At 56.2% G+C, this 21,075-nt stretch overlaps 1 protein-coding gene across 14 annotated transcripts in view; it reads left to right on the forward strand.

Annotated features, from left to right (window-relative positions):
* Positions 1–21,075, forward strand: part of BCOR (BCL6 corepressor) — a 122,810-nt gene that overhangs the window by 68,129 nt on the left and 33,606 nt on the right. For 8 of the 14 annotated variants that reach the window (XM_019650083.1, XM_019650145.1, XM_019650132.1 and 5 more), the window contains exon 1: positions 7,829–8,086. The exons of 3 other annotated variants lie outside the window; for them this stretch is intronic. The gene's annotated coding sequence lies outside the window, so the exon portion shown is untranslated. Of the gene's footprint in view, positions 1–6,810; positions 7,156–7,828; positions 8,087–8,766; positions 8,883–9,482; positions 9,546–21,075 lie in introns of those variants that run through there. 3 more of the 14 variants (XM_019650092.1, XM_019650115.1, XM_019650109.1) reach the window with 3 other exon arrangements.

The following is a 21,075-nucleotide window of genomic DNA, read 5'->3' on the forward strand; positions in this document are numbered from 1 at the left end:
TCCGGTCCCGGTGACTGCGGCGGCGGCGAGGCGGCTGGGAAGTTCCCGCGGCGGCCGCGAGGAGCACCCTCCTCTGGCTGCCGCCGCTTCGCAGCTTTCGGAGCGGCGCCCTAGGCACCTCTCCGAGTCTGGCAGCGCCAATCTGGGCTGGCGCGGGGCTGGGGGCTGCGAGGTGGTCCCAGCCCAGCCCCCAGCGGGGAGGAGGAGGCGGGGGCCAGAGACCCCGCGGGAGCTGCGGCGCGCCTCCCTGCCCCTCCCCTCGCCGCCGCCGCTGATATGGCGGGCACGTGAAGCGCAGCTCGGCGCCTCGGCGCCAGCCAGGGAGCGGCCTGCTCCGCCGGCTCAGCTTACCCGCGGGTCCAGGAACGCGGAACCGAGCCCGGCCGGGCCCCGCAGAATCCGTGCCCCCGTCCCACTCCCATCTCGCTGCGACCCCGCACCCTCTCTGCGCCCAGCCTTGGGGCCGCGCCAGACGGCTCGCCCGAGGGGAACTCAGGCTGACTAATGGGTCGCTTGTGGGCCTTACGTGAGGCCCGGCTGTCAGCGGATGCCCGCTAGCTCGGCGCCTACGCCGCGGTCTGGCTCTTCGGGGAAGGGCGAGAGGAGGGGTTTCCCCACTCGGCGGTTTCTGCTCCCCGGGGACAATCTGGCCGGCCGAGGCTGGCCTCGAGCTTTAGATCGTGCAGCCCGGCCCAGAGGGGGCAAACTCAGTGTGTGCCCGGCGCCAAGGTGCGAACCCGGGATGGGGGAAGAGGAGGTGGGAGCTTCGGAGCTCTGAGGCGGAGGTGCGCGCAGAGGCTCATCAACTCGGTCTGGGGCGCCCGCCTTGATGTTAGCGATCGGGGCCAGCCTCAGGAGCTGGGGGTAATTTACTTGCCGCCCTGCGGGCTTGGAGTTCAATACCGAAACCGCCCTCAATACAAGCTCTTCCGGAAACCCCTTCGTGAGATTTTTGTGCGGAAAAAGGATTTTTATGAAACTCCCCGAGAGTCCAGTTCGGCTGAGTTAGCACGTTCTGGGACGTGTTATGCCTTTTCCTTCCCTTCCAAGGGCCTGTAAAAATCAGTTTCTTATTATTTCGCATTAACAACCACTTCGTGTTGACACAGTTATAGGACTCTCCCAAATGTAACTACCTGTTTAGTTTCAACACACGAGCGCGGTGGTGAAACACAAACACCGATCAGTAACTAAGAGTAGGAAAACCCGGCTGCTAGCTTGGGGCTGGATGCAGGATAAATCCTCATCACGCATCCCTGGTTTTATTCAGCCTAATTACACTAGTAATCCTGCCCCCCACGAGAAAGCCTAAAACCCTGGAGTCGAGGTGCGACTTTTCCTGGAGAGCCCCGCCGATGGGAGGGGGGCTGCTGGCATAGAGGTGGGTTTTAAATGTCACTTCCAAATGAAAATGCTTCCCTTCAGCCTTTTTCTTTTTTTGATGCAGTTTTTGAAAGGAGCATTTTGGCGAGATAAGAAGTGACCGATCAAAATCGCTGAGGGGAGGTTGTAAGCAGCCGCTTTGCCCCAGCTTAACGTTATCTTATCTTTCGCACTTGCATGGCAGAAAAAAAAATGGGCTTATCTTCATCCCCACCCCTTTCTCGCCTTAATTGCTAAAAAACACTGGTGTGTGAAACCGGGAGGAAGGAGGTCTCTGGATCGTCAGTGGAAAAGGAAGATTCAAAAAATGTGGGCGCCTGACGGAAGCAAGGGTGGCAGGATTTATTCTTTTTCTCAGGCCTTTCCTAGTACATCGTAGAGGAGCCAGTCCGGGGTGGAAGGCTGGATGGCCAGATTTTGGCGGGGGTGGGGGAAATTCTGGGAATGGCCTCGGGTCCTGTGGCTTCCCTAGGCCTCGCTTTCTCGCAGTGCGGTTCCCAACCTCTCATCCCCTTCACCTCTTGAAAGCTGGCGGTGGGTCTCGGGTTGTGGCTTCTCACTCTGCCTTCATCTTCCCTCACACATACATCCCCCTTTTGGGGAGAGGGATGCAAGACTGGGACGCATGGCCTGCTGGAAATCATTAAAATATATACGAGTGTCTGCAAACACACTTTTAAATCATGGCGTTTCCCCTCCACGCTGGTATATTTAAACTCCAGAGCGAGCTGGATCTCCTCCCTCTCAGTCGTTTGTCTGTGTCACCGACAGGCCGCTAATGGCCGGGCTTCCAGGCGCTGTGCATTATGCATTAGCCTCCTCCCTCCGCCGCACACAGAAGGTTCTGTCAGGCCTCGCAACACAAACCACCCTGCATGCCCCCACCCTCCGCACTCGTGGCCGGGGGGTGCGCGGCTGCTAGCGCACTGAAGACACAGGGATGGGGGAGCGTCGTGGGGCGAAGGCAGAGCAGAGTGGGCCCAGAGCGGGTAATGGGAGCAGGTAAAAGTGCGGCGGACTAGGCCTCTTGGACTCCTCACCCTTGCGCCAGCCCCCAGCTTTGCTCCTGGCTGCGACCTTCCTGAGACACAACCATCCCGCGCCACTCACCTCTGTGCCCGACTTGGTGAGAACCTCAGAGGTATTTAGAGACAGATCAGCGCAGCGTTTCTAGCTGCTGGGCCGTACTCCCTTCCTGCCCGGAGCGAGGAGCTAGCGGGGCCTTCTGGGTTCTTCCAGTCCCCCGGGTGGTGCGCCTCCGCAGGGGTCCCACGGGACTGGAGGAGTTAAACAGGATCCGAAATGACTCAGGCGGAAGGCCGGCGTCCTAGGTTTGCGGGCGAGTGGTTTGGTGGTTCTCGGACCCTCCCTGCCATTTCCCTCACTGTCCCGGGGTGGGTAAAATAGGAGTTGGGGGCGCCTTGCTAAATAAGCAGCCAGGGCGGGACGTGACGGCCGGGTTTATCCGCAGAAGCCTGGTGGCTTCGAGGGCTCTTAAGCTGTACTGTACCAGGTCGAATGCAAGACGGGACCTCCCCGAAGCCGCCTGCGTTTATGCTTATTCGGCTGACACCCATCTACCCAGAGGGCCCCTCAGTATAAACAGCAGTTCACCCACTGGGCTCTGGGTTTGAGGAACTCAGAGCCTGACACTAATGGAGCCCAGACCAGAAATTCGGAGAGGCAGTTGCTGCTGCCACGTTGGGCCTGCCTTTTGGACTCTCCAACGCAAATGGCCCAATAACCCTTCAAAGGCTAGGCAGAAAGAACAGCCATATTCAAGCTGGCCATCCCTAAGTCTAGCAGTCTCCTACCATGGAAGGCAGCTACCCTGAGATGTTCCGGATAATTAAAATGCCTAGGACAAGGATGCCCTGTGTTTGGGGCGTCAGCCAGTGGCTCTTTTAAGGACCACTGCGTAAGCCCTGAGTTCTTTTACAAAGTGATCAGAGAAGATTGTTATTGCGGGTGTTTGTGTGTTTCTTAAAATAGTTAACAATAGGCTGGCTCACACTATGTAAAGTGAAAATACATGATCTGTAATCACCCAATTCCCATCTATTCCAATAATCAGTGTCATAGACACAAGAACAGCCTCTGAAGAGCACCGTTGGAGCTCTACAGAGCTTTATCATTTAGATCCTACACGAATGTTACAAACACCCTCCCCACCAACAGACAGCCACACACACACACACACACACACACACACACACACACACACACACACAATGTTAGGATTCCAGGGTCCCCCAAACACCAGGTGCTCACCACGGGATGCATGGCCATTTCCCTAGGCCTGAGCAGTGACTGAAGGTGCAGAAAGAGGCCCTGGCAGGCCTTGCACAGTCAGCCTGGCCTGAAAAGGCCAGGCTCCAAGGCCTGCTCCCCGAAGTGCCTACCTGCTTGCCCAGTTGCAGAGCCTGGATAGAGTCTGTAGCAGGAGAGTACCTGAGAGCCTGAGGTCGGTCGAGCCATAAGTTATAACCTGGTAGACCTTTCCAAGGGGACAAGACAAGAGGTGAGTGGGGGAAGGGTGGCCCACCACTGCAGAATTCAAGCACCTTTCCTTTCAGAGCCTATTTCTTTATTTCTCTGCTGCCTGGGCGGCCTCCCCGCCCTTGCTGGTACTCGCTGGCTCTCTCCGCCTCCTCCTCTGCTTTCATTGAAATCCTCCCCTTGCTGAGTGCCTGGTATGGCGGCCTGACCCCCAGGTCAGCTCCTGAGGGGCTTGTGGGAGGACTGGGGAGGAGGGAGCAGGGGAAGGCCCTGACTGCTAACACGCTGCAGTCTCCTCCGTGTCCCAAGCTCCCGGAGCCCCTTCCTGAGTGGGACCCAAGATGGGACTGCCCTTTGCTGAGGGTTCTGCTTTTGCTCCCTGGAACAATTCCAACTAACCGGACCAATAGGTATAACCTCCCTATCCTCCCCTCTCCTCCTCTGCCTCGGAGCACCTCGGGGAAAATCTCACATTTTAATTCCCAGTGAGTCATGAACAACAACACCCCCCCCCCTCGCGCGCGCTCTTGTGAGCATTCTCTCTCTCTCTCTCTCTCTCTCTCTCACACACACACACACACACACACACACTCATGCCTCTTAGGACTCCCTTAATAAGATATTTTTTAAATCCCACGGAGTTGGAAAATGTGTCCCTCGGAGATGGAAGAGAAACCCCTTAATCCCACCAGCCTGCACGAGTATACCTTGGAGGCGAGACTCCTTAAAAAAGTGTGTGAATGCTGCAAATTACGTCAAAGGCAAATTTACTGGCCTGTTTGTCTCCAGCATCAAATTTCTCCCACAGTCAGCCCTCCTCCGGGCCCCTTCACATTTACAGTGTGCCCTGTCCCAATTCATTTTAACCCTAGGACTTTTAAAGTTAGACAAACTGGCCCCTTTGTCAGCAGCCCTGGCAGGCCACAGGACTGCAAGAGACAGCAGGCTCTGAGCTCTAGCTTGGTTCCAGGATTGTTCCAAAAGTTTTGTACGGTTATATGCAACTCTTAACTCCTGGAAAACCCTGTTCCTTGGGGGAGAGTTGAGGAGGCATGGAAAGGGGAGAGAAGGTGGCCGGGCACAGGGCCAGGGTCTCTGTGGCGGCCTAACCAAGCCGGAAGAGCCTGGTACGGCTCCCCACTCGCCCAGGCCAGCTCTCCTGAGTGGCTTACGGTGGCACAGCGGCCTCCTTGCCTGGAACCACGTTCAAGAGAGTTTCCCCACAAATACCAAACTTCAACCTTCCCGGTTATTTTAGATTTGTTTTGAATAAAAGGAGTCACTTCAAAAAGAAATGTTGCTTCAACACACAACCAAAGGCCTTTTCTCCAGCTGTGTCTGTAACTTGCATGCGTTCAGTCTAATAACTTTTAATGTCTGGCCCTAAAATGTCTTTATAAAAAATAGCTTTACAGCATAATAGTCCAGGTGTCTTTCTGCTTGTTACCGGAGATTAAAAAAATGTGTGGGTTAGCTTTCAGAGACATCCACCTCCAGAAAGAGGAGAAGGAAAAGGCGTGCATTCCATCATACAGGCGCAGGTCCTGCAAGTGGTGGTGGCCCAGCAGGGCTGGGCACTGCCTGCAAGTGCACTTGCCTGCCCGCCTGTCTTTTGCATCAGTTGTTATAAGCAGCTCTGGAGCATGAAGATTCAATTCTGCTGAAAGTTTCGGGTTTCAAACGGTAGAGATGTTTCACTTCTGCTTTGAAAGGGGCTGTTTTTATAACTATGTGCTGAGAACTAAAACAGAATAAATAAAATCGCACCTAACACCAGTCCTGCAGTCAGTATTAAGTTTAATTTTTAAAAGGGATCTGCTAGCTAGAGCTGTCTTGGCCTTGACCTTGACTTAGTAATCAACTTGAGATGCTTTTGATTATTTTTGGCATGGAGACACTCCAGGATATTTTAAAACTTTCCGTGTGGATTTACAAGCCACCTCCATTTCGGATTGATGCTCTCATCGAGCCTGCACCATCTTGTCCTTAGGCAGAAAGAGACTCCCCATCCCCATCTGAAAAGACCCTAGCGAGGAGCCGAGTGGGGTCACCTTTTGCCGCGATGTCCGGGCCCACGGTCTGGGTGCGGTTAGACCGGAACACCCCTCCCCCACTCCCATCCCTTCCCGCCAGCTTCAAGAACTGGGCCGTCTCGGCTCGCTCCAGAGGCTTTGCGCTCCGGGGAGGCCGGAACCTCGCCTCTCTGCTCCCCCTCCCGTCTGCCTGCCCCTGTCCTCCCCCCCGCGCCCAGCGCTGCGCCGAGTGCGCTGGAGAAGCTCAATACGTGTCAATTGAATTAACTGCTGCGGGCGCGGGCTGTACGATCAGCACGACGTTACCAAGTGGAAATTTATGGGGCGAATGGTGTAAGCCAAAAGTTGCTCCATGCCAAGGAAAATAAAACGCGGGAGATAATCTCCCGAGGCGGAGGTTAGGGGCCAGGACAGACCCTCCAGCCTCTGAGGTGCAGACTGTGAAATGCCCGCGAACCAGCAGACACTCTGTCAGATCTCCGCTCCCCTACCGTCCCAAACTCTCCACCCCCGCCTCCTCGTGCCCCAAGGGCTGCCTCTTCCACCTACCCACCCTCACCCCTGCCTCTCAAAACAATTCCCACACAATTGAAAGGTCCGGGGAACTCGGGTGCGGAGTTCGGGCGGAACGGCCACTGGTGCCCGGGGCGGTGTTTTCAGGTAGCTGTAGATACCAAAATGGGAAAGGGCTCCTCCGGGAGGGGCCGCCCCAGGCAGGGAGAGGGAGCCGACGGGCACTCGCCAGACTCTGTTTCGTCTCGGTAGGGACGCGCGGCCGGGAGAGCGCAGCGCTGGTGGCGAGAGGAGGCAGCGGCGGCTGCCGCTGGGGTTTGACAGCTTTGGCTGAGCAGAGTGCGAGGCGCTTTATGGTAATTGCGGTCCTCCACTGGCCTTCTGGGTAGCGAGGGGAGTCTCGGCGCGCGGCTGGGAGAGCCACCCCCACCGCCCCCCACCTCCTGGGCTCGGGATCTTCGGGCCAGCCTCGCCGCCGCCGCCGCCCGAGTCGGTTTGGGGCTCGCCCGGGACGCGCGCCCAGGCCGGGTGTGCGCAGCCAACTCGGTTCGAGCGGGGGCGGAGAGGGCCAGGGGCTTGGGAGGCACCACCCAAGTGGCCCGGGGTTCGGACCCCGAGAGGCGAAACGCGCCAGGCCGGGAATCGGTGACGTCTGGGGCAACTCGGGCAAACCTTTCTTGGGGAATCACCCCTGCGAAAGCCGACCGCCTAGGCGCCGCAGCGGAGGGTAAGCGGAGGCTGGGGGAGCTCAAACTTGCGAGAGCTGGAGGAGGCGGCGGGCGGGCGGCTGTCGCCCGAGCGCTGCGCCTGCGGGGGGAGGGGAGGCGGCTGCTGGGAGGGAGGGAGAAAGGGCGGGCGGAGGGAGGGGGAGGAGGAAGAGGAGGGAACGGGGAGGAGGGACGCGTTGGGATCGCGGCGTGCGGCGGCAGTCGGAGCCCCGGCTCCCAGCGGCAAGGTGAGGCAGAGCTACGCTCCTCATTGAACGCCGGCCGAGCTCAGCGGCTGCGGAGGAGACGCGCCGGAGCCCAGACCGACAGCGGGAGCGAGGAGGGCGGCGGCGGCGGAGGGGAGCCCGCGAGCCGCCGGGCGAGGAGCCCAAGCCGCGCTGTCGCCGCGCAGGGACGACTTGGCCAACACACACACCCCACACACACACACACACACCCAGCCCGAGCGGGCGCTCGCGGCGATCCATCAACATGGCGCTGGGGCTCCTGCCCGAGCGCGGGCGACAGCCGCACTGGCGCGGGAGCTGCTGAGCCCGGCCGAGCCCGGAGGATCGCTCGGGGCTGTCGCCACCTGCCCGGAGGCTTTGAGCCCGCCCCGCCCCGCCCCCACCCCGCTCAGAGCCCACCCCTCGGCGGGGCCGACCCCGAGGGCAGCCGGCTGGCAGCAGACGGCGAGAGAAGCGAGCGAGCCAGGCTCCGCGAGCGGGCTGCGAGCAGCCGGGGACGGCAAACTTTGCTGCTCGCCGCGCTTCCCCGGCCCGGCTCCATCTCCCCTCGCTACCGTCGTCACCCCACTTTCCTCCCACCCCGCACACCTCCCCACCTACCCAACCGCCCCTGGCTCCTTGCCGCCTCGACTCTGCTCGGGGGGGTAAACTTCAAAGCGCCGGATCGCGGGCTCCCTGCTTACTCCCCGGCCGGGGATTTCAGGTCAGTGCCCGGAACACCTTTCCCCGGGGAGGGCTGGCGGGCGGGCGGGCACGTCGTGGGCTACAGTCGGCCCTTTCCGCGGGTCACAGTCGGCCCCCTTCCGCGGGCCCCCACCCGCCGCGGGCCGCTCCTCCGACTCTCGCGTACCCCACGAAGCTTTCGCCTCGCGCTTCCCTTTGGCTGCTGTGCTCGCTTTCGTTTTTATTTGTTAGGTCTAAGTTATTAAAAATGCAGCCAAGTTAAGCGGCCCCGCGTGGGCACCAGGGAGGGGCGCGGCGGGGGGCCTGCCACCTCCCGGGGGGCTGGAAGGAGAGCAGGGAGTTCGGCTAGTGGAAGTTTGCAGGCTGTATGCGTGCGCGGGGAGCGCGGTCGCCGCTGAGTGCTGCGAGTCGGGCGCGGGAGGGAGGGGGGAGAGCTGGGCTGGAAACTGGGAAGCTCGGCTCAGCGTTAGCTCGCGAGCAGGAAGGGGGGGAGGGCGGCGGGCACCCGTCTGCTTTCTTTTTCGACTCGGGAAAGAACTGTAAAAATCCCCAGCCGCTGCCGCTTCGTCTCGCCTCTCCGGGGGCCGCTCGTTCCTCCTAGTGGAACGCGGCGTGTGCGGGCGCCCCCGCTGTGCCGAGCTCGACCTGCTGCCACCGCCGCGCAACTCGGGAGGGGAGTCCCGGGGTTTTTTGTTTTTTGTTTTTTTTTTTGGCTTGCCCCAAAACGCAAATCACGTGGACTTAAAAAAAAAAAAACTACTAGGAAATCGACCAGAGCGAGGGGTTCCGACTCGGCCAGTCCACCCGCCCGCCAGGTCAGACGCTTTGTTTTGTAAATGTTCTTGTAAAATATCTATCCGCGACCCTCTTCCACCTTCTCTCCTCCGGTGCGGGGTAGGTTTTAAGTCCTAAGCCCCCGGGGTTGGGGGTAGGCTGTGCGGGGGCGACGGCGGGAAGGGAGAACAGGGCGCCCCGGGGGTGGGGGGGGGAGGGCGAGACCTGAGCCCTCCGCTGGGCAGCGGGGATGGTGGAAAGCCCTGTAGGGCGTGTGTGAGTCTGTGGCTGAAGGAAGTTGGTCCCACTTCGAGGGCGTGCGGCGCAGAGGAGGATGGCGAAGAGGAACTTGCGCACCCAAGCGCGATCCTCGGTCGTGGCGGGGAGGGCGAGGCGCCGCGGGGCCCGCGCTGGGAGCAGGCAGGCGGCTGCGCTGCAGAGCCTCCGCCAACTCGGGGGCTCCGGGCGGCGGCGACGTGCGCCTGCTGTTTATGAAGCAAGCCCTGGGGCGCCGTGTGCGGAGCCGGGCGACTTGGCGGCACGCAGGGTCCCAGCGGGCTTCCCGCCGCTCGCGCACTCAAGTGGGCACATCCCTGGGTCCCCAAGACGGTGGAGTCTGGTCGCGTGTAGGCCGAAGCCGGGCGAGGCTTAATTTGCTGTTAATGAATCTTTTCCAGAAAGTCCGAGATCTCCAGCTAGAGGCTGTGAGTGCCTACGCGCGAGGGCGCGCGCTGCAGGCGTCTGAAGGGTGGGGGTTGGGGGAATGGCAGAGCGAAGGAAGGGGGAGGGTTATGTGTATTTAAAAACAAACCTTAAAAAGAAACCAGCGCTCTTCAAATAGGTATTCGCACAGCCTCGCTGTGTCTAGACTAGACAGCTCAGGGTTTTTAGCTGTTTTCTTTCTTTCTTTTCTTTTTTTGAGTGAAGGCTAGAGGAGAGGTAGTGGTTTTAGGTTTTAGGGGTAGCCTCTTGGAGAAAGATCCTTAAAATGTCCTGGGAGTAAAAATGGGGAGGAAATGGCCCACCCCAGAAGGTGGTGGTGGGTGGTGAACGCAGACAGACTTGGGTATTTCTAGCCATCTGACACTTCCTGTGGCACTGGAAACGGACACCACGGGCCGAAATCAATCCTTACGAGGTGTTGGATTCGGTTTTGCCAACAGAATTGCTTGTGTGGAATGCATTTTAATTGTCGACCTCGGAGACTCCTATACGTGGACACTTGGAGAATACCTTTGCTTCTCGACCCTTTCCACTCCACTCCCGACCTGTTATCTCGTCTGGGCTTTACAGTGTTGGTTCTTGTGTTTATTTTGGGCATGATTTCACCCCGCAGAGGAAGAGGGGTGATGGCGGTGATTAATATGCCGTCCAGGTTTAATTCGAAGCTCGCCTTCAGTGTGCGGGTATATGTCGCCGCTTACCAGGATCGCCTGGGGTAGTTAGGGGAGCGCGTGGGGTTCGGGCGCCAGGCGTTCGGCAGGCTGATCCGGGCTGGGGCTAGGACGGCCCCAGCGCTGTCCTTTGAGGCGCTGTCACCAGTAGGTGACTGAGAGTTAATTAGGAAGTGTTCTCCGGATCAATGGGCCGCACAGCTCATTAGCGATTCTCTCCAGCTCTTTGCAGGGCCGGCCGGGCCTCTGCCTCCCACACAGGCCGGAGCTGCGGAGAGCGCCGCTGGGAAATGGGGAGGGCCGGGCAGCGAGGGGCGACAGGGAGGCCGAGTGTAACTTCGCAGGGTGGCGCGTTGCGTGCGGCGCCGCGAGGCCCGCGCAGCCCGCTCTTTCTTCCTGCTCTTGGTCGCCTCGACTGTGTCTTTAACTCGCTCCCGCTCGCGTCGCTGCCTGCCTGCTCCTCCCCGCCTCCCTCGCCTATCTCTTGTTCTCTAAGCTCGACGCCTGTGCTCCCCGCCCAGTTTGGGATTAGACAAGATAAAAATAGGACTGCCCAGCGCGCAGAGCTGTGACTGTGTCCCGGCAGCCGGGCTGGCGGGAGCTCGGGGGGCCGGGGCCGGGGAGGACCTGCGGTGCGCTCGGGGCGGCCCGCGCCAGTAGGCTCCCCCTTCCACCCCGCAGGCGCGGTCACGCTTCCCGGGTTCTGTCCGCCGGGAACCGTGCGGGCAGGGGGACCTGGGCAGGGTCTCCGCGCTCTCGCGGGTGTTGTTGGTGTGCCTGTGATAGATCGGTCTAGACAGGCATGCAGGCTCCCTCCCGGCTGAAGGACGGGAAAGGGGGGGGGCGGGCCGCGGAGGCGGAGGCGGCGGCAGACTCCCGTGAGCAGCGAGTGAACGAGCCAGCCTGCGGGCCCAGCGAACAGGGTGGAGGGAAGACTGTGAGGGTTTCTCTTAACCCTTTAAAGGCGGTGGGGAGAGTGTATCGGGTGGGGGCAAAGAGCCTAGCAGAAATTCCTGGAGGCATAATATCGGGGTGTGTGGGGGTGCAGGAGCCTGGGCCTAAGGTTTTCCTTTCTCCTCTGCTTGCACGCTCACATCCTAGTGCATTGGTCTCGATTCTTCGACAAACAAAATGCAGCTGCTAGATGATCTAGTTTGACCCGGTACTTCTCAGTGGGGGCGTGTGTGAACACAATGGGCACCTTCACTTGAAGGAACTGAGTTTGGGAGATGGCAGATGTAGACCTTAATGATGTGGGCGATCCAGTATGGGAAGGTCTGCTCAGAGCTGTAGTCAGTTGGGTGGGGCCTCTGACCAAGACTGCTGCAGACAGAAGAGCCCAGCCTGAAAAGCCAGGCCACTGTGTACAGGTATGCACTGGAGGAAGCAAAGAGGTCCTTGAGTTGTCTGTAGAAATACCCACTTTTAACCATGAACTTGTGGGGAGCTAGAATCAGATATGTGCAAGGAGACCGCCTCCAAACAGGAGTTGGACAGTGATGTGTGTACAAGATTGATCATTTGTATAGACATACATGGGGTCAATATTGAATTGGTCTAAAAATTTCATACAGCTCTTCAGGCATTGGTCTAGTTTTATCCAGGGGTTAAAATTGGTGGGTGGATTACCCTATGTATAAATAAATTATTAGTAGCACTCCTGTCGCCTTCCCCCTACTCTCAGGGTTTGTGGTCTAGGGAGATCTTCTAGTTACATTTAAGCTACAAACCCATATTGGTCTGGCTTGCAAATGAGTTAAAGCTATAGGCAACTGCAAGAATGTAAGTAGTGAGGAGGTGTATGTGTTAGGAATGCGCAGATTAAGATGTGTACCTGGATGACATGTGCTGAGACAAATCAAGACACTTGGGCTCCAGTGCCCACAAGGAACAAGAGATACATAAGAGATAAAGAACTGGCCAAAAGAAATGTAAACATGGATTTGCAAATACAGAGACCTCTATAGCGATATTCTAAGAGACAATCCCAGATTTTGTTGAGCTGGAAACTAGGGCAGAATTTCTGTAACTGTGTTCCAGAGACAAAAGTCCATTTAAAGGTGTGAAGAGGGTCCCTTGGAAATGGAAAAAGCATTTATTTGCATACATATATGCTTAGATATACAGGCTGAATGACAAAAACTCAGTGCCTGAGGAGGACTTTCCTGAGGAGTGAGAAAGTCTTGAATATGGATGTGTGGGCCACACCACTACTCTCGCACCCTCAATTCACAAGGAAATAATGTGCCTTTGGCTAGAAGGGAACTGAAGGCAAAGAGGCCTAGCTAAGGGTGGATGACCCTCAATTCCCAAGATACTTCTGGTTACAGTTTCTTCCCATCCAGAGCAGAGGAGAGGGTATGGGTTGCGCAGGTAGGAGGATTTTTAAGAGATTTTGAGTTCTTGTCATTGAATGGATGGAGGAAGGAGGAGAGGAGCTTTCCACTTTGGGTCAGGAGGGAGGAATGGATGTTGCACTGCTAAACTGTTTGCTAAGGTGGCATAGGGCCTAGTGGACTGTTAAAGACAGAACCATAAAGACAGAACCCGGAGAAGTGCGAAGTTCGGCCTCTGGGAGGAATATAGGGGAGATAGCCTTTCATTTGGTGTGCTTTCTGGTTTGGTTTGGTTTTTGTTTTTTCCTGGAAGAGACCTTGCAGGGACAGTCTGCATATCGTGGATTAGCAGGCACCTCTGTGACCCTAGACGCACACGTGTAAAGTAGGCTAGGGTTTGGTTTGCTCGTGGTGTCGATTTGCCGCGGTCCCTCTTTGTCTGAGCCCAGCCGGGAATTCCAGCTTTTATTGGGAAGACTGCACTCGGGTGGAGCCCTCGAAAGGTCGGGCGGGGCCGGGCCAGGGCCGCCGGCTGTGCGGGAGGCTCGCGCAGCAGTGCTGCCCGAACCCCAGGTCGGCCCTCTGGAGCGCCCGACAGCCCTGACAATGCCACCTTAATGGTTTCCTCGAGGGCGCCTGGAGGCCCGGCGGGGTGGGGGACCGCGCGAGTCCTCTTCGGCCGCCGCGCCCCAACCCTTCCCCGCAAGCCAGAGGCCTAAGGAGATCAGATGGCCCTTTGTTAGGCCCCAGGGTCACACCCGTGCCCTGGGGGCCGCAAAGGGGCGGGAGGCTGGTGCTCTAGACGAGAAAGGACCTTTTTGCTTGGAGGCCTCGGCCTCGCCCAGTTTGGGGAGGCCGAGGTCGGACCCAGCTGCTTTGCTAGTGTGCACGGCCCGCAGGATTCCGTCTTGTGTGCAAAGCCGGCTTCGCTGCTGGGGCCTGAGTGGCGGCGGCCGGGTTGAGAAGTAGCAGGGTCAGAAGTGGATGGCCTCCTGGGGTGGCCAAGCCACCTTCGTGGCCTGCACTTGGCCCAGGACGTCCCCCGACCTCCTGCCTGGCCCGACGGCTTTCCCTAGTTGTTCAGTGTGTTCCTCAGGAAGGGGATCTGACTTGGTGTTGGATGGAAATTAGTGAACGATACTTTTCACGATATTTCTGTAGAAGGCCCCCTTCCCAGCGCAAGCTCATCTCGGCCTTCCCCCAATGGAGGGTCTCAGAAATGGGGGTCCCCACTTGGTATTTTAGAGCCATGTCTCCCCAGCCAACAGCACCTCTCAGCACCTACGGGCTTGGATCCCCGCGATTAGACTAGCGAGGAAGTCCGCTAGGAGAAGATCCTGACAGCATAAAATATAATTTGTGATCTAAAAGACAGTTTCCAGTATAATCTCATTATGCACCACAGACTCCCGGTGTTATTTTGTGGAAGGCGGACAATGATCAATTTACATTGACCCGGGGCTGGGCGAGCTTTTAGATGGTAATTGCCATATTGATTTGCATGCAAAAAGGAGACCTGCTAAAATTAAAGACCGGAAGCTAAATTAAACTAAATTTATTGTCTAGGTGCAAACCAGAGGAACTATTGGGGGAGGAGGATGGATGAGTCAGGTCTGGGTACCGGGGGCAGAGCAGGTGAGAGGCCCTAGAGTTTCAGGTCACAAATTTGGGAACAGTGTTTGCCCTTGTGGTTTCATAGTGTGCGGAGGGACTTATTTAGGGTGTGGGGACCCAGCGGGAAAAAGTTATAAACAGGCACTATTGCATTAAAGGCACTGGGGTCTTTTAATGCTAATAGTAACTGCGAGGGGAAGGAGAGGTTTATAGGGTTAGAGGGGTCTTCCTGCACCATTTCCGGCACCCCCATTTCTATTGTTCTACCCGATCGCTCGCAGTCATGCCAGGGACACCCAGAACTCTTCCATCTGAAGAGTTAAATTTTTAAAAAAGCCTCCTATAACCCTTGCCGCCTCACTCCCCGCGCATATGGTCCTTCGGGGAACGCGTGAGTGTGGGGTCTACCGCACGCGCGCCGCGGGCAGGCTCGGAACATTAGAGGCTGCGGAGTTCCTCCCCGGACGCAACCGTCCCTGGCTCGGCCGCACGCTGATCTCTTGGAGAAGCCGCCCGCTCCAGGTGGCCCAAGTGGGGGAGGAGGAGTCTACCCGGGCCACAGTATCGCGGTGCCTGGAGGAGGGGGTCGGGGGGATGTCGTCTCCCTTAAGGTTGGAAGGGCCTGCACCGAGCTGAGGGGTGGGGAGGGCGGGAGGCGGGGCTGGAAACACTGTCCGGATCGCCGAGGCCGAAAAGTTTGAAAAAAGAGCGAGAGCAAGCCACTTCCAAGCCCGGAGCCAGGGGAGGCCGGGCCGCGGGGGCGTGTTCGGCTGGCTAGCGGGGTGAGGACCTGGCGCCGCCTTCGCCTCGGTCCCTCCCGCTGCGCCCAGGCCCTTGCCCGCCTAGTCGCTCCTGGAGCCATTTCACACATCCGGAGCCTCAGCCTCCGGAGGGGCAACCGGTCGGATGCCCCTGCGGGTCCCTGTCCCCAGCGAACGTAGCTGGAGACAGCCGTTGGGTGTGGGTAGTTGCCGGAGCATCTGAAAGCCTGGGGCAGAACTGGAAATTGGGGATGGGCACCGACCTCTTGTTTGTGGGACAAGAAATGGGGGGAAGGAAGGGCTTTTCTGTGGGGACCCCCAGGGTCCAGTAAGGCCTGGCAATCTTGCAAGCCACTTCCGTCTTAATTCTGTCCCCTACCACACTTGGGTCCCAGGGATTAAAACCCTGGGAAAGGGTAGGAAGGTGTAGGCATTCTTTACAAAAGGCTCTTGCTCTATCTAGATAATTTGACTTATTGCTCTATGTGGCAAAACAAGGGTGGCAAGGCGAGTTCTGGTGCCAGGAGTCAGCACTTTTTGCAGAGACCTGAGAGTAGCCACCTACCTACTGCCCCTGCCTATATCTGGGCTCCTGGAGGAGGAGGAGGAGGTGGAGCCTTGTTGGAGCCCTGGCCTCGCACCAGGGTATTCCAATGTCGGGAGATTGGGAGAGGGGGCGTTGCATAAGACTTCAAATACCCTGCAAGATGACTAGGTGTAGGAGCACCTGGGTTCCAGGCTCCTTGTGGACCAAATTGCCTAGGTGTTAAAGGTTATCCTTTTACCCTGGAGTTGAGTAACAAGGCCTAAGGAAGCCTTCCCATCTTCTAGGGGATTTCAAATGGCACAATTAGACCAATAATTGGCTCCTCTCCGCAACTCCAGGACTGAGTTTGACCGTGGCCCATTTTTACTAGCTGTGTGACCTTGGGGGCAAGTTATTTATGGCCTCTGAGCCTCAGTAAGTTTCTTCATTTGTAAGACTGGGAATAATTATCCACCTTAGGATCAAAGAAGAATACTTGGCACATAGTAGGCCCCTGAGGATTAGTGACTGCTTTGAATGACTGGTCAATGTTCCTATGGGTTGCTCCTCCAGTCCCCACGGCCCCGGAGACCCCCTGAGTCCAGAGTCTGGGGACTAAGGAGGTAGGTTAAGTTCCCCTCCCAGGGTATCCCCAAGGATATTTCTCCAGCTCCACCTCCCTGAGTTCTCTCTCCCTTTGTTACAGTTCTTTGCGTTCTGCGTTTTAAAGGGTTCCATATGAAAGGACTTGGTTTTTTTCCCCCCCTAAGTGGGATCATTAGATGGTTAGGAATTGATTCCAGAACCGGTATCTGGGTGCTCTTTGGCGAGTCTTTCCATTCTTTGGGGGGAGGGAACAGCAGTGGCTGGAAGGGAGAGACCTGGTTGGAAGAGGTGAAAGGGGGTGGCCTGCTGCAAAGGCCAGAGGTGCTGTGGTTTGTTTGATAGGGATTAAGTCCGGATGTTATGAGGGCTCAGTGTGGTTTTCAATAAAGTCTGCCAGGGATTGCTTCTTTTATATCGATATGTATTTAAAAAAATTACTAGCATGAGAAGAAAACCAGACCTGTATGGGTCCCGGCCGGTAGTAAGCTACTGTGATCAGGTTTCCTACTCAACTCCCAGAGGGGAAGTCAGCGTTTGATTGAAGCTACACTTGGTTCTTGACTCTCAGGGGATGCCTGCTCTGAAACAGGAGCCCTCCCTTTCTCTCCTCCTCTCCACCCCCCCCCCTTTTCCCTTCTTCCCCTAAAAGCCTTTGTGCTGAAAGAGCTTCAGTAGGCACGAATCCCTGGTCCCTCTCTAAAGAATGCCTTCCAGCCTTTGCTGACATTGTTTCGTGAACAGTGGGTTTTACCAGGCCAGCAGTTTTCCCCCATCTTAGCTCACTATTTTAGAGGGTATAGCATGACCAAGATGTGCCTAACTGTGGTGATTTCCACGGTGTATAGCCCGGGCCTTGCCTGTCATCTGAAGACACCTTAACATTTGCCCTGGGTGCCCCCTGAAGGGGGGGTGGAGGTGGGGAGAGCGAAGACAGGGGGTTGCTGTTGAGGGTCTGTTTGTTTTTTCAAGTAACAGAAGCTGAGGTGGAATGAGGCGAGTCTGAGAGTATGTATTTTCCAGCTTTGGTATGAAACTTGGTTTAATTAGAGAAACTCTTAGGCATTTGACAGTTCTGTACAAATGCAAACTTGAAATAGCTCTAGGCCTAGGTCATTTAGGAAAGAATGAATGAAGTACAGAAATGTCCAAACTACGTAAATCCTCGAATTGTCTGCCCTCCCATAAACACATGACAAGTGCCAAGGCATTGCCAGTCAAAACACCCGTGGAACCAGCAGCCTCTACCCTTTGTATTTATTATTTTATTAACAGCATTTTACACAGCATTTAACAAGCGCAGCACAGCCTGCTTGCTTTGCACCCAGACTCTTAGCAGACTGAGGGGTAGAAAATGGCTGGGGGTGGGGAGGAGTGGGCTCTAGGGGAGGGGAGTCTTCTAGCTGGAGAAATCTATCAGATGGGGAAGGAAAAGTAGCATTTGGGGTTGGTTTCTTTTGGCCCCAAAGAGAAGACAGAAGTAATGCTTTGGAGGAAGATATCCCCTCACCCTTCTCAGGAGGAAAGTTGTGCAGATGTGGTATACCTGGGCAACCACAGATCCCAGAAGGTGAAACCGGGTCTGTTTCATGATACTCTGCCCATCAGTTATTGGTGATTTTCAAAGAATAAGTATTTGTCTGCTATCGTTATTCTATATCCTGGTGGAAAGTTTATAACGAAAAGTAATGCCTTTCTTAAGTCATAAAATGAGCCTTGTATGATTATTTAATTAAAATCTATTTAAGGACCGATTAGGCGTGTAATTTGCGCTAATAATGACGATTATGGAAATGTTCGACTTAACCAAAAATCATAAAGGAGACATTTTGATCAGTGGGGCGGCCAGTAAGTATTCAGGGAGTTGGACGATTTCCGAAACACAAGGGGCTGCAGAAAGTGCAGAGCTGCTTGAACCCTGTGACATGGCAGGAGAGCTGCAGGCCTCCCTGCCCAGACCCCAGGCAAGCATGACCCATGCAGACCAGCCCATGCTTTGCTGAGCATGGAAATCTACCCCTGGAGTCTGAACAACCTTTATTCCCAGCTGAGGAATTGGGGGAGGGGTGCTTTCCCAAGCCACCAGGAAGAGAAAACTCTGGGAGCAGGCTGATAAACCACACCAAAACCTCGGTGAAATGGCTGTGCTCTTTTGCTTTGACAATAGTCAGCGACAACCGCATACTGCCTTGGCTAGCCTTGGCTGAGCCTGGAGGGGTGGGGGGAGGGGGGGGTCCCTTGTTCCGGAGAAACCTGCCAGCTGCTGGGCTTGGTGCGAAGGCCGCAGAGGCAGACACAATGCTGCTGTTGTTGGTTTGATCTCGAACTGTGGATTGTTAGTCTGGCTTTAACTATGTGGTAAGGGGGGAATGTGAAGGCTGTTTACAGCGAGTGCAAATAATGTGACAGCTGTTGGTGCACGAGCAGCGCTGCGCCTCCTCGGCACTTACACAAAGCGCACACTATGCAGGCCCTCTGAGAGCTGCAGAGGTGGCCACCACTTTCTGGCCAGAGTGCGTCCTCAGATGAGAGAAAGCTCAGCAGCAACCTCCCCCCTCCCCTACCCCAACACACACGTCTGGCTCTCAGGATTGGGGTGGAGGTGCAGGATGGTTTGCGTGTTGTGCTTTAGGGAGCTTGTTAGGCAGAGGTGGAGAGAGAAGCGCTCGTGGGGTCATGAGTGTCCCTGTCTGGAGGGGTTTGGCCAGGATCTGTGGACCTAGGTCCTTAGCCGCTTGTGACAGGATTTTTAAGATTTGGGGGAAATAACTTTCAGCCCTAAGCAAGCTTGTTGGAAAGAATGTATTATTAACTGAAGGCTTTCTGGAAATTGCAGAGGCTCTGAAGACCGTTGTTCCCCTCTGAAACGGCCCCGTTTATTTGACAAATTAGAAAGACAGGCAGGCGCTATGTGGACCGTTTCCTTTCCCCTGATTGGAAATCCAAGTGGGTGGGTTTGGGACCCAGAGGGGGCTATGTTGGGTGGGAGGAGTGCAGCTTGGGTTCTGATTATCCACGTCCCCTTAACCTTCCCTCCTAAGCCTGCCCGTTTTCAAGAGGGTCTTTGCCTTTAGCTGCAGGGACTCAGAGGTGAAGTCCTCAGGTCTGCCCACAGCGCCACCCCGCTCTGTGACTTAATCTACTAGAGGTCCACAGCCACAGGCCTTTTCTGAGTTCCTGGTCTCCTGCCAGGCACTACGGGGAGGCGCGGGGGTGGGAGGGAGAGCAGTTGGTGGCAGCAGTTCACCCACTCGGGCCAGTCCTGGAAATGCATGGATGACCAGGAAGGTGGGTCTGCCTCTGGGTTGTCCTGGGACAAGCTGGGTGTAAAACTAGCTCCCCACCCCATCCCAAGGTTGAAGCCTTCTTCGCAGCCCTGGCCCCTAGGGTTTGGAGGGGAGGGTCTTTTAGAGCTAACTTAATTCTATATCCTGACCTTTTCTGTGTGACTTTGCTTGGTTCCTGGGTGTACAGCCTGCAGGATGTCTGCACATTGAATCCCCCCCACCCACCACCCACCCACCCAAACCAGGTCTCCCCTCTGAGTTTTAATGTGGACTTCTATATCTAGTTGGGTTCCCTAGTGGGGAGCTGGGAGATGCTTCTGGAGTGATACATGAACTTCGGTGCCAGTTCTATAAATTGGTCTCTTTTTATGACGTGTGCCATTTTCTGTAGGAATGTTGCTTGCAAAACGAGTTTCGCCTTGGAGGAAAGGCGGAAAGATAAACAAGCCCGCAACGCCAAAACACTGGCAGTCTTTCCCTCCTTCCAGCTCTCTTAAAGCAGCCGGGCTGTATTTCCAGGATTAGACTCCGTGCTTGTGAGGAGGGACTCTGGTTGGCTTTTTTTTCCCCCAAGCAAATGCAAATTAGAGAAAAATAATTTTCTTTCAACGATATGCAATGTATTAGTCACTTGTTATCGTGCTCCGAGGCAGGCCTCATTTGCGCGTCTGCCAGCTCGCTCACATCTGCTCGGCGCTGTTCGGGGCATTTTAACCTTGGCGGTGTCGTGTCTAGTCCCACGGATCAAGGAGGAGTAATTAAGCTCTGAACAGCCAAAAAAATTCACGGGGCCCCATCTATGCCGCACTTGTTCCACACCTTTGTTTGGGGTGTTCTGAGTTCCAAGATTGAGTAGCAGACATGGGGTTCCCATTGTTCCTTGTAAAGAAAGTGGGTGCCCCGCTCCTCCTCTGACCGTCATCCCCAGCCTTCCCGAGACCCCCACACGGCTCACAATCAGCATGGAACGCGGGTGCAGACCGCAGGGCCCCCTGTGTTTTATGTATCTTTTATTCATAAAAAGTTCCTTTGTGCTTCCTGTGTGTACTAATGATAGCTGTTGTTAATAGCCTTATGGTATAGCTTGTTCCTTGCGGGGGGGGGGGGCGGGGGGAGCGCGAGGGGGGTATTAAGTGTATTTTATAACTGCAAAGCTGTGGTGGAGACTACTGGTGCATTGACACTCCCTCTGGAGTTGTGTGGAACGTTTATTCTGGATTTGCCCCCAGGTTGTGTAGACGCCCAGTGGGAACCCAGCTCTAGAGACTAGACAGAAGAGGGTGTGGGATTTTGGGGGGAGGGAGAGGGGAGTAAGGGTGATTAATTGCACTCAACCTAGGTTTTCTGTCCTGGGCCTCCTCCTGTTGGGGAGGGACACCAGCTTCCAAGCATGCCCCCCCCTGCCATTCACACGTAGTTGCGTGTGGCACAACCATAAAAGAAAGTGAAAGGAACAAAAAGCCTGAGCAGTGGCCTGGACTGATGGGGAAGGGGAAGTGTCTGGGCATTGGTCCCTGAGCTGACCTGTGGCCATAGCTCTGCCTGGGGTGGGGTGGGGTGGGGGATGCATGGCCGCCAGCCTGGGTTGGGCAATGAGTCACCTGGTCAATCCTTGCTGGTGTCCCCCCACCCCCTCTTTACAGTTGATTACACTTGGCCTGCATTGTGTGTGTGTGTGTGTGTGGGGGGAGCCCACGGAGAGCAATGCTCCAG

The sequence above is a fragment of the Hipposideros armiger genome, unplaced genomic scaffold, assembly GCF_001890085.2.
Source record: "Hipposideros armiger isolate ML-2016 unplaced genomic scaffold, ASM189008v1 scaffold_7, whole genome shotgun sequence".
Taxonomy (NCBI): Eukaryota; Metazoa; Chordata; class Mammalia; order Chiroptera; family Hipposideridae; genus Hipposideros; species Hipposideros armiger.